The sequence below is a fragment of the Hibiscus syriacus genome, unplaced genomic scaffold, assembly GCF_006381635.1.
Source record: "Hibiscus syriacus cultivar Baekdansim isolate YM2019G1 unplaced genomic scaffold, ASM638163v2 tig00110374_pilon, whole genome shotgun sequence".
Lineage (NCBI taxonomy): Eukaryota > Viridiplantae > Streptophyta > Magnoliopsida > Malvales > Malvaceae > Hibiscus > Hibiscus syriacus.
The window spans coordinates 88,405-101,284 of NW_024062710.1; the positions used below are offsets into that span (position 1 = coordinate 88,405).

Genomic DNA, 12,880 nt, shown 5'->3' on the forward strand with positions numbered 1-12,880 from the left:
ACGGAAGACTTTAAAGTTGTTGTCTGACAAGCATGCTTTAGCTTTTTCTACTCTTTAATTTTTATGAATTTGCTGGAATTCTTTGGGGATGTTTTTAGTTCCACTACTTCAAATTCCATTAGTTACATGATACGGTAATGGCTATATTACCTATTGGAACTTATATTATCCGGACTCGGATGTGAGTGTTACATAAAAGGTTATATTTAATACGAGTATCGGTTTTTTTTTATCTTCTTTAAAGAAAATGAAGAGTCCAGATAACAACGACATACGAGTTTACACCGCAGCTAAAAGGCGGCGACTGTTTTATTAGCTAAAGCAAGAAGGAAGTCTCTGTAATCACCGGAGGGAATGCTTTCACATATGGCTTCTCTCGTTTCAACTCCGAATTTTGCTTTGAAAACCCTTAGAATTTCATCCATTTCCATCTCGGATCTTCTCACCATCACTCGTGTTACGGCTCCTGTATCAGCTGTCATCCCTTTAATGCTTGCGAACAAAACCTGTAATCAGTCAAGCAGGAAACATTATGTTACTCGGATTCGAGTATGGAATATTTGGTACGAGTATGTATCAATGGACTTATTGCGGTTATATTACCTTTGCATAATAGTTAGGTGGGTTGCAAATACATTTTACGACCATCTTTAATGCATCCTTAAACTCCCCAGAATTGGCATCAAAGATTGACTGAGAAATACAGAAGGAATCGATAAGTTTTTCCTTCACTATCGGAACAGACTAAGAAGACTGCAAAAAAGGAACAAATGTTACCTTTGTGTAATCATGCCCATAGATGTGTTTATAGAAAGAGAATGTGAGCTTAAGATGTGGAATGCTTCTTTTAGTGAAAATCTCAAGCACAAGGCCTTCGTCAATGGCGCCAGGGCTTCCTTCCCCTGTCTCGTAAAGCCTCCTCGCATCGCATTTCGCTGTATGTTGGCTAACATCTGCCTGGTGTGCCTCATGCGATGTGGATAATGCAACCGGAATCTGCCAATAAAAACATAGATGAATCGGTGGTATCGTTTTTTTTATGTTTCACCCAATTTTCTCCGAGCGGATGTGTGTCGGAGTCGGACACGGATGTCCGACACAGAAAAAAAGGGCGAAAATTTACCTTCTGGTAGGGATGGGGAGGCTCAATATTGATGATATCCTGGTCCAAATGCGTTTTATACTTGGAGTGATAAGCTTGTTTAATAAGTGCAATATGACTTGATTTTCGTCCCACGAAAATTTCAACAAGAGCCCAATAATTAGTATCATCTTGCAGAAGAGCTTCGCGGGCAACAATGGCGTCACGTTCGTGAGGATCGAGCATCCAAAGGGACAAAGCTGCGGAAGTTTTGGGCGAAACCACCTGGCTGACCACGATGGCTAGTTTTTTTCAGCAGAGTTATCAAATCTTCCCCGTACATTTCCATGTAAGTCTCTCTGATTCGCCAGCATTCAAGCGCATGTGGCTTGCTGTGCGAGAAGGATCCTTACCTGATGTAGATTCAGCATTGGCGCTATTGAAGAAGACTGGTGGGATCATCAATTCTAGGAACACTTTTGGCCTGACTCCTCTCCACATTGCAACTTGGAGAAACCACATTCCCATTATTCAGAGGCTTCTTGCAGCTGGTGCTGATCCTGAAGCTAGGGTGTGTAATCCTTCTCATCTCTTAATTGATCTGAACGTGTTCAAGTTCGTAATAGATGGTTATCGAGTATCCTTCTCGGAATGTCTATAATACTGTGTTAAACATTATGTACAATCCTCTTTTCATAGATGTATATTTTCAGGATGGAGAATCTGGATGGAGTAGTCTTCACAGGGCTCTGAATTTTGGTCATCTTGCTGTAGCAAGTGTTCTCCTGCAGTCCCATGCTTCTATTACATTGGAAGATTCAACTGCTAGAACACCTATAGATCTCCTTTCTGGGCCTGTGATGAAGGTTTTCGAAAGTGGGCTTGATTCAGGTGCCTCCTACTGTCTTTACTTTGTTGGGAAACATTTGATTGTTTTATGCAAATCAAATCTACCCGTTTTAAAGTATAACAATTTTCCTTGTGTTTTTAGTAGCTATTGGGGTTTTTAGCTGGGGAAGTGGTGTAAACTATCAACTTGGAACTGGAAATGCTCATATACAAAAGTTACCATGCAAACTTGATTCGCTTTATGGCTCCATAATCAAGTTAATTTCTGCTGCTAAATTCCATAGTGTAGCTGTTACTGCTCATGGAAAAGTCTACACGTGGGGTTTTGGAAGGGGAGGCTGTCTCGGGCACCCTGACTTAGACATCCATAGGTAAACGACTTCTCTTACTTTTGAACGACACAAAGCCTTAGCTGCTTTAATGATTCAAGAAGGAACACTTGAGTAAAATTTAAGCTTTGAGAACTCTATATGTGGAATTCTGTTGGTTTAAAATTTTTGTCATCTTTTTCTTGGATCGGAATGCCATACTGAAATTATTTTAAAGTTTGGGAGAATTTTATTTATTATTTTTATTTTGGGTCAATAATAATAAACCAATTATTTTATCTTCTATATTTTTCAGTGGTCAAGCTGCAATTATCACTCCCCGCCAAGTGAGTTGTGGTTTGGGCACTCGTCAGGTGAAAGCAATTGCTGCAGCTAAACATCACACTGTAGTTGTTTCCCAATGCGAAAATTTCCTTGATTGCATTAATTGTTCAAACAAATCAAGTACTAATTGACAAGAAATGCAGAAGTAGACTTCATCTTGCACTGTGCAGAGGGTCAGTTGGGTTATACATCCGAGGATACCCAACCAACACCACGTAGAGAAAGTTCACTTAAATCAAGAATACTTGCTGTTGCGAATAAGCACACTGCCGTTGTTTCCGACTCTGGTGAAGTTTTCACTTGGGGCTGCAACCGGGAGGGTCAACTTGGTTATGGGACCTCTAATTCAGCATCAAATTACACACCAAGAATAGTTGAGTACGCTCAAAGGCAAGGTCTTTAAGAGTGTTGCAACTGCAAAATATCACAATTGCATTGGGAGCTGATGGAGAGGTAAATATGCTATCACCTTCTATAATTGATAATTAGATTAATGTCTACTTGTACTATTTCTAAATCCCGTGTATTTGAATTTGAAATGAATGAATGAAAGTTGCGTTTTCACCTGCTATTGTAGGATGAGAGTATATTTTTTTAGCACACGGGGCTAACCACCGTAAAACTTGTATGGTAGATATATACTTGGGGTCATCGACTTGTTACACCTAGACCTGTTGCAACCCGGTTACAGTGTTAAGAGGGCTACTTCAGTTTCAGTCGGTGAAACTCATCTTTTGACTATTGTTTTTCTCTACCACCCTGTTTATCATCCCAATATGCCCCAGAGTGATCAGGCACCAAAGTTGGAATTCAATGATGAAGTAGAAGAATTTGACGAGGAGTTTTTGTTTAATGATTCAGAGCCGAGCAGTATGAGATCATCCGTACATAAAAATGATTCTGAGAAGACCATTCCGAGCTTAAAGAGTCTTTGTGAGAAAGTGGCAGCAAAGTGTCTAATGGATCCACAAAATGCAATTCAACTACTTGAAATTGCGGAGTCACTTGGAGCTGACGATCTAAGCATTGTGAGGTAATATCCTCAGTGGTCTTAACAATTATTGGGAGAAACTTTTTCTTATATTCTTCAGAAGTCTTTGGTTTGGACATTCTTATGATAGTATACCAGAATTTGAATGCAGTAAGGCTTAAGTCTTTTTTTTTTTGGTGGTGAGTCAGGAGTGTGTCATGATGAAACATGCGTTGACTATGAAGTCATTTTGACTTCTTGAACGCAGGATATTGTCATTTGTAACTTGGACTATATCTTAATCGTCTCATCGCCAGCTTTTGCAAGTGCATCGCCAGATGTTCTAGCTAATCTTGAGAAGTCATTAGACTTGAGATCATCAGAATCATGGAGTTACCGAAGGCTTCCCACTCCTACTGCTACCTATTCGGTTATCATCTATAGTGACGAGGAGGATGGTGAAAGTGAGGTTCTGAGAACCCGTGACAACAAGAATATAACATGCTTTATGAATGGAGGAAACAGATTGGGCTTTTTTCTGCAACCTAATGTTGATCCTAATCAAGGAATTTCTGAACAAGTTCAAGCTTTACGGAAGAAGTTGCAGCAGATCGAGGTGCTTGAAATGAAGCAGTTGGGTGGATATGTCCTTGACAACCAACAACTTGCAAAGCTGCAGAGAAAACCAGCTCTTGAAAATTCTCTCACCGATATTGGTATTCCAGTTGAAAAATCTCAGTTGAAAGGATCTTGTTCAGTTCCAATAGATGCGAAAGGAAATAAAAAGTCTGAGGTTTCAAGAAAACAGAGGAGGAAGAGCAAATAAAGGGCAGCTCAAGTTGAGGAAGTCTCGGGTTTTAGTACTAGTGACATAGAACCAAACAATGTGAAGGACTTTTCCGATATTGAAATCCCTCAAGTTTTAACAAATAAGGTAAACTCAATATGCTTCCTGCATGTAGAGACTTCTTTTGAATGCCTCCATTTTCAGTGGACACTCTGAATTGATGATTGCTTGGTTGTAGTTCTAGCGCTTGATTGTTTTCTTTCTTCTATCCTGTATTGATTAAAATTTTGTTTAGTTTATTTTGTTCTGTACCATTACTCCTGCCAATTCTTTTTATGTTTTGAGTTCAACTGTAAGTTCAAGATGTGGAGCTGTGAATCGAGGTGTGAAAGTCTGCAATAACGTATTAGGATTTCTCGTGCTTAAATTAATTGAAGCCCTCCCTTTTGTTGAATGATCTTGATATTCATCAGAACTAGCCATCTGTAACTGAATCTTTGACAGTTCCATTATGGCCCTTAAGGATTTCAAGTGCCTGTTATGATCGTCAATATCTGGAAATTTCTACAACTTCATTAGGTCTGATGTTTGATAAGATTCTTTGAGATCTTTTATTCCTGATCCTGATCCGGTTCGTGCTTTGAATCAACCTTCGACACCATAGTTTGGCAATAAGCTGACTTATTTTTCTTGTATTTTGTGAGTTTGCTTTTCTGTTTATCTTATCCTGCTACGTCTGCTAGGGTCCTGTATTATTGCATCTTGAAGAGTGTTTTTCCGTTTGTTCCCTATAAATTACTAAAAGGAAAAAAGAGTTAACATTATTTGACCAAGTTATCGTGTTTTTTTGAAGTCTGTGATGTTTGACAGGAAGAAATTGCTATGTTGGAAGGAACTGCAGCAGACCAAGCCTCGAAAGAGTCTACTTGCATTGTTCAGAGAAATGACAATTCGGTCCGTGCAAAAGATAAGAGTACTTCACAAACATCAACCAAAAAGAATAGGAAAGGCGGACTTTCTATGTTTCTGAGTGGTGCTCTGTTATAGATTGAGAGAAAAAGAAAAGATTTAGGAGAAGAATTTAGACGAGAGAGAGCTGATAGAGAAGAAAATTCATCATTCATTGCATAAGGATTTTTTACATTCTGGTATGTTAATTATTTAGTTACAATGCCAATAATTCCTTGCCAGCTGTCCAAACTATATAACTGAATGATTCCTCTCTTTCTTTTCTTTCTCAGGTATTGGGCCTTCAGTATTGGACTGCTCCTTCAGACTTCCCTGCTGCTTGGCCTGCTGCTCGCCCTTCTCTTATGATAATGTAAGTAACCCCGTGCCTCTCACATGATTAAATTCCCAATTGTTGTTTCAATCCCTAACCCTCGATCTTCATTTCCCAAATCTCCTTCGATATTTCCTCGTCGTTCCTCTTCTTCTTCTTCTCCAATCCTGACAATACACACCCCTCGAGATGAGCCTTGTCCCCAAGGATCGAACGCTAGAAGTTGTCCCTTCAGAGTCGAGTAGTCCTCCCAAGTATCGTTTTCAGCAGCGAGATTCTCCCAGCGAACCAAAAGTTGAGTAACAGGTTTACTGTTTATGTTTACAATTCTTCTGGCCATAATTTTTAATGGTTTAATTTGTAACTCTCATTCTTCATCTACTATAGGAGGATCGAAAGCAACAATAGAAGAATCGCTGATGAATTTCTTCAGTAAACTGACATGGAAAACTGGATGTAATAGAGAGGAATCGAGTAAGTCCATTCGATAGGCTACCATTCCTATTTTTTTTCAGAACACGATAGGGTCCAAAAAATTTTGCTGCAAACTTCAAGTTTTTTCACATGGTAATTGATGTTTGTCTGTAGGGCTGCAATTTCAGGTAAACTAAATCCCCAATCTCAAAGGTTCTTTTTCAGTTCTATTTTTATCTTCTTGTTGCTTCATTCTATTTCTTGCTATTTGTAACTGATTCTTTAGCAACTGCCTTGTAGCTTCTCTACTGTTCATCATTTCTGATATAGTTTGTACTATAGAATCAGTAGGCCAAACCATAATAGGTGGTTTGTACCCATATAATGCTTGAAAAGGTGTTAACTTTAGAGCAGTATGATAAGTGATATTGTACCACCATTCTGCATATGGTAGCCACTTAGCCCATTGCTTAGGTTGATAGAAGCAAAGGCATCTCAAATACTACTCTAAACATTGGTTGACTCTCTCTGTTTGACCATCTGTTTCTGGATGGTAAGCAGTACTGAAAAGTGTCTTTGTTCCAAGCTGTTTAATTAATTCTCTCCAAAAAACACTTGTGAAGGTCTTGTCTCTGTCAGAAATGGCCATATTTGGCTGGCCATGTAGCTTATACACATTGTCTAGGTATATCTTAGCCACCTCTGTTGCAGAATAAGGGTGAGCTAAAGACAAAAAATGACTGTAGGTAGACCTTCAATAAAATCCATAGTAATTATTTCCCAAGCCTGATTAGGAACAGGAAGGGGCTGTAGCAAACCAGGCTTTGCTACATGTTCAACCTTAATCTGCTGGCAAATTTCACAGCTTCTCACATAAGTAACAACCATAGATTTAAGATTTGGCCAATAAAAATAAGACCTAATCCTATAATATGTAGCTTGGGCTCCTGAATGTCCTCCTTGAGGAGAGTCATGTAAGGTCTTAATAACCTTCAATCTAAGACTGCCATGAGCTCCAATATAAACCCTACCACTGTATCTAAGGACAACCTTAGAATACTTCCATTTACTATCAGCTGTAGGATTAATAATAAGAGTTGAAATCCAGTACTGAGCTAAAGTATCACACTGATAACTCTATTCCACCTCTTGAACCCAAGTAGGTACCAAAACAGTAGCTCCCAAAGCAAAGCATTGAGCCTGATCCTCCCATCTTCTAGATAAGGCATCAGCAACAACATTCAATTTTCCTTTTATGTACTGTATAGTATAATCAATCCCAATAGCTTTGTTAACCCTTTCTTTTGAATAGTGGTAGTCAATTTCTGTTTTAAAAGAAATTTTAGAGGCTCGTGATCAGTCTTAATAATAAAAGGTTTACTCTACAAATAATGTCTCCATTTTGAAACAACCAAAAGAATAGCAAGGTATTATCTTTCATAGATAGATAATGCTGAATTTGTAGGATTTAGAGCTTGACTCAAATAAGCAATAGGTCTCCCTTATTGTGAAAGAACAACCCCTATACCTCCAGAACTAGCATCTGTTTCTAGATAAAATATTTTAGAAAAATCAGGTAAGACCAAAACTGGAGCAGAACATATGGCTATTTTAAGATCTTCAAAAGCTTTATAAGCAACAGTAGTCCACTGAAATCCATCTTTTTTCAACAACTGTTTCAAGGGTTTGCTAATAATACCATAATTTCTGATAAATCTCATGTAATATCCAGTTAGGCCTAGAAATCCTCTTAGAGATTTAAGAGTTTTAGGCTTAGGCCAATTCTACATAGCCTTCACTTTGCTAGGGTCAGTAGATACCCCAGCAGCAAAAATAATATGGCCAAGATACTCCACCTGAGTCTGTCCAAAGAAACACTTGGACAATTTTGAAAATAATTGATTCCCCTTTAAAACTTCCAAAACTAGCTGTAAGTGTTTAATGTGATCTTGCATACTGCTACTGTACACCAAGATATCATCAAAGAAAACTAGAACAAATTTTCTAAGGAAAGAATTGAATAATTCATTCATAAGAGCCTGAAATGTAGCAGGAGCATTAGTGAGACCAAAAGGCATTACCTTGAACTCATAATGACCTTGATGAGTTCTAAAGGTTGTCTTGTAAATATCTTCAGGTTTAATTCTGATATGCCAATTACCTGACCTCAAATCAATTTTTGAAAAGTATACTGCCCCATGCAATTCATCCAATAAATCTTCCACTATAGGAATAGGAAATTTATCTTTGATGGCTAGACTATTTAATTATCTGTAATCTACTCAAAATCTCCAAGTGCCATCCTTCTTTTTAATAAGAAGGCAGAGAGATGCAAATGGGCTCTTACTAGGTTGAATAATAGAAGAGGACAACATAATAACTATCTGTTTTTCCACTTCAGCCTCTTGATTGTAAGGAAATCTATAAGGCCTTGAATTAACAGGAGTAACAATAGATTTGAGTGGAATAGCATGGTCATGAGATCTCTGAGGAGGTAGCCCTTTAGGTTCAGCAAAAACTGATATATACTATTTCAACAAATGTTGAATTTCAGTAGGAATACTAGTATAATTTCCTTCCATATTCAATAAGACAACATGACCCAAAATATCTGAATCCCATGTAGACATTTTAAGTAGTGTAGCCCCAGAAATTTGTAGTAGTTCATTAGAGGGCTGTTGACCTTGAATACAAATCTGATCCCCTTGATGGTCAAAGCTTAAGGTCATGTTATTGAAGTCCATTAATATTGGACTGAATAGCTTCATCCAATCAACTCCCAGCACCATGTCACTTCCTCCCAATTTGAGCAGCCTAAAATCATGTAAAAAAGTATGGCCCTGCATTTGCCATTCTACCTTGTTGCACCTAGCAGAACTGAATAATTTATGGCCATTAACCACAGTGATAGCCTCTAGCCAGATGATTAGGGGTAGTAATCTGTATACCAACATCATCCCATTTAGGGGTTAAAAAACTATGTATACTACCACTATCCATTAAGATATTCAAGGGTTTTCCCTGAATAGTACCCTAAATTCTCAAAGTATTATGGCCAATACAACCAATTATGGCATTCATAGAAATTTCTAAGTTTTCATCTTCTGGTTGCTGTAGTTTTTCTGTATCAGTAGGACTAACTTCCAAAGGAGAAGTATCATTTTCTTCAGTCATCATATTTAACTGCCTGTTTTTACATTGATGGCATGACAAATATTTCTCACCACATTTGAAACAAAGATTATTTTGTCTTCTATAATCCATAAGATTTTGTTTTGGATTTGGTGATGAGGTAGGCTTTATAGGCACTGGCAGAGCAGGAGTTTTAGACATAGATATGGGGTTTGGGTAGGGTGGGCTTTTAAAAGAAGGCCTTAATCTTTTATTTTCAAATTCCACAGAAAGTTCATAAAGCTTGGCCTGTTTACATGCTTCAAACAAGATTTTAGGATCTAAAGCCTTGACCCTATGCTTAATATCATCTCTTAGACCACTAATAAAAAGTGATACAAAGAACTCCTCAGTTAAAGTAGGATTCTGCAACAACATATAGGGCTGTAACTCCTCAAATTTTTCCTGATAATCTTCCACTGACCCCTTTTGAGTCAATTTAGTAAACTCTTCCACAATATCACAAAACGATCTATCACTGAATCTGTGATAGATATCAGCTTCAAATTCATACCATGTTACATGGTGCTTTTGCATTATATATCTATCAAACCATATTTCTGCTTTGCCTTTCAAATACATAGTAGCTACCTCTACTCTTTGCTCAACAGGAACACTCCAAATAGAGAAATATTTCAAGCATTTTTGAATCCATCCCCTAGGATTAACCCCATAAAAATGATAGCTCTATCTTAGGTTTGTGCCACATAGTTCCTGAACTGTTAAATGACCCCCTGTCCCCCTTTTTTCAGCTTTCAGTCCCAACAGATTAGGTCTAGAATCACTGTTTTCACCCACTTGATTTTCAGGCCTAAAAATGTTCTTATGAGCTAAACAAACATCATGTTTAGTGTTTAATATCCCAGGTTCATCCAGTTTATAAGTAAATCTAGACTTGTCATTCACCACAGTCACTAAAACATGATTTTTGTCCTTATTTTTAGAAGTATCAGGAGATTGTACCTGATTATCAGTAGAATGCTCCTGCTCCCCATTCCTGCCTGTCAGAATCTTTAATAGTTCCTCCACATAACCCTGATTAGTAGCCATTCTGGACTCCAATGCAGTGATTCTATTCTCTTAAGTCTCCCACCATTTAGGTGGATTAGTTTCATCTTGCCCCTTTTTCACCAATGCAGCTAGGTCTTCAATCTGTTTTGGATCCTAGATAAATCCATTTCCGCCATAGATTGGTTCTTCTTTGGCATGCCCACCAGAAATTTTTACCAGAATCGAATCTTTGATTACCAATTGATATAGATTGAGAGAAAAACAAAAGATTTAGGAGAAGAATTTAGACGAGAGAGAGCTGATAGAGAAGAAAATTCATCATATATTGCACAAGGATTTTTTTACATTATGGTCTGTTAATTATTTAGTTACAATGCCAATAATTCCTTGCTAGCTGTCCAAACTATATAACTGAATGATTCCTCTCTTTCTTTTCTTTCTCAGGTATTGGGCCTTCAGTATTGGGCTGCTCCTTCAGACTTCCTTGCTGCTCGCCCTTCTCTTCTGATAATGTAAGTAACCCCGTGCCTCTCACATGATTAAATTCCCAATTGCTCCCTAACCCTCGATCTTCATTTCCCAAATCTCCTTCGATATTTCCTCGCCGTTCCTCTTCTTCTTCTTCTCCAATCTTGACATGCTCTTGATGACGCTCCCAAACATGTTTCACCTCCTCCGCCAACACCCCGGAGCGAGGGCCCTGCATGGGGCGGCGCAGAAGTTCCAAAGGGAAAAGCTTCACTTCGTGAAATTCAGGATGAACAGAGCAAACTACAGGTGAACAGAGCAAACTACAGGTGAGCCGGTTACATGGAAGCAAAAATCAGGCAGAAGATCATATTGATGATAGAAATTCAGGAAAATCCTTTTGAGTTCATTCTTGCCATCCAAGCCAATTTCTGTTGCCTCGATTCAAGCTTTACAGGCATCTGATGTAGAAAAAAGCACGACCCGTTGGTATGCTTCTGATACTCATCTTTTACGGTCATCTCTTAGGGACATTCAGATGCAGCAGGTGCATGAAATTACCGACCTCCGGCTCTCCCCGTCTTTGTGTCATGCATGCATCCTTAATTAGTTTAATCATTTATACTATCCGCGTTTCGTCCTTGTACGATATTTTCATCCTATTCTGTTCCATGCAATGCATATTGAATCTAGTTAAGCATTTTGCGTTCTTATTATTCATTTTTTGTTTGGTCTTTTTTGAGCAAGAGCAGGGAAAACAACTGCAGAGTCTTTTTCACAGTCCAAAAACAAAAGTGTCCGGGATTCCAACAGCTACCAGTCAAGGTTCGCCATTGGATTCCCCTGCGATGAGCCGTTGGTTCAAACCAGAGGCTGAAGCGACTTCGATTCGGTCAATTCAGATCGAAGAGAGGGCTATGAAGGATCTGAAATGCTTCTACAGCAGTGTTAAAGTTGTCAAAAACCAGTCATGAGAGGGCCTAATGACGATGATATTTTCTTCTTTTGTTTTTCTTCAAATTTCCCCTTTGGTTGTATTTTGAGTGTACAGATGTCTCTCGGAGTTAACCTTTTTCTTATTTTAGGATAGCCTCCATCAGCTAAGGGTCGGCCATTAGAAATATAGATTTTAACTTAATACTAGGATTATATTTAAGTTACATTTTCGTCATTCAATAAAGATTATGTAACTTAAGCATTTTTTTGGAGCATCAAATGACATCATAGAAAAACACAAAAACAAAGGGTAAGGTTAAATTCGAACAGATCAATTAAACCTTAACTTCTCGAGTCTTTGAACATAAAGATTTTATTAAGTCCATTGATAGAAAGTTTTCACACAGTTGATATGTGAACAATGTTGCTGTGTGAATGATAAGATAGTTTAGAGTTAATATTTTTTTTTTCAAAAAATTAAAACTTTTTCAAGTTATTAAGGGTTTTAACCCATGATTTTAAAGCGAATCTCCCATTAATTTAAGGTTTAAAGTGAGAATAAATTGTGTTATTGGAGTGGACGCCCATACTATGACTATCCTTCATTATTTTTAAAGTTGGAGTGATCTGTCTATCATGTGCTTTTTTTTCCATTTATTAATAATTTCCATCTTCATTCTTTGTCTCTCTTTTCCTTGGAAATATATAATTCATTTTATAAGAGAGAGAGAGAGATGGTGATTTGCAGCCTTATTTGATTGTCGAATCATGAGAATGAGAGAATATATATATGCTCGGTAGGCGTGTGCATGCTTATTTGTGTCTCCTTTATGTATATTAAACCCTAAGATCTCTAGGTTATTGTTAAATCATGAAAGAAAAAGGATATATATATATATATCGTGTATTGAGGAAGGGTGGTTATAAATGTAAGTATTGACAGAGAAGCTCTAAAAATAGGGTTTCGTGGAAGAAGAAAAGAGGGCGTAAGGAATGAAGTTTGATCCAAGATATACCCATCCCTTGTCAATTGTCTTAATCTAATTATTCGATGATTGAATTAACATGGATTGATCTCGGACCCGGCTTCATTCCTCACGCCATCCTTTTCACACCAATGATTATGTATATATGGATTCATCACTATATGTTCATTAATACCTGCGGATTCAGTGATATGCTCCTCGGCTGCAGCCTTCACTCATCTGCTTTCTCGACCGTGACTGCTGCTGCTGCTGTGGCTTCACTTGTCTGCTGC

At 37.9% G+C, this 12,880-nt stretch overlaps 2 pseudogenes; one reads left to right on the top strand and one right to left on the bottom strand.

Moving 5' to 3' along the window:
- Positions 1 to 195: 195 nt before the first annotated feature.
- On the bottom strand, positions 196 to 1,463 carry LOC120121515 (annotated as a pseudogene).
- LOC120121516 lies at positions 1,464 to 11,680 on the top strand (annotated as a pseudogene).
- The last annotated feature ends 1,200 nt before the right edge of the window (positions 11,681 to 12,880 follow it).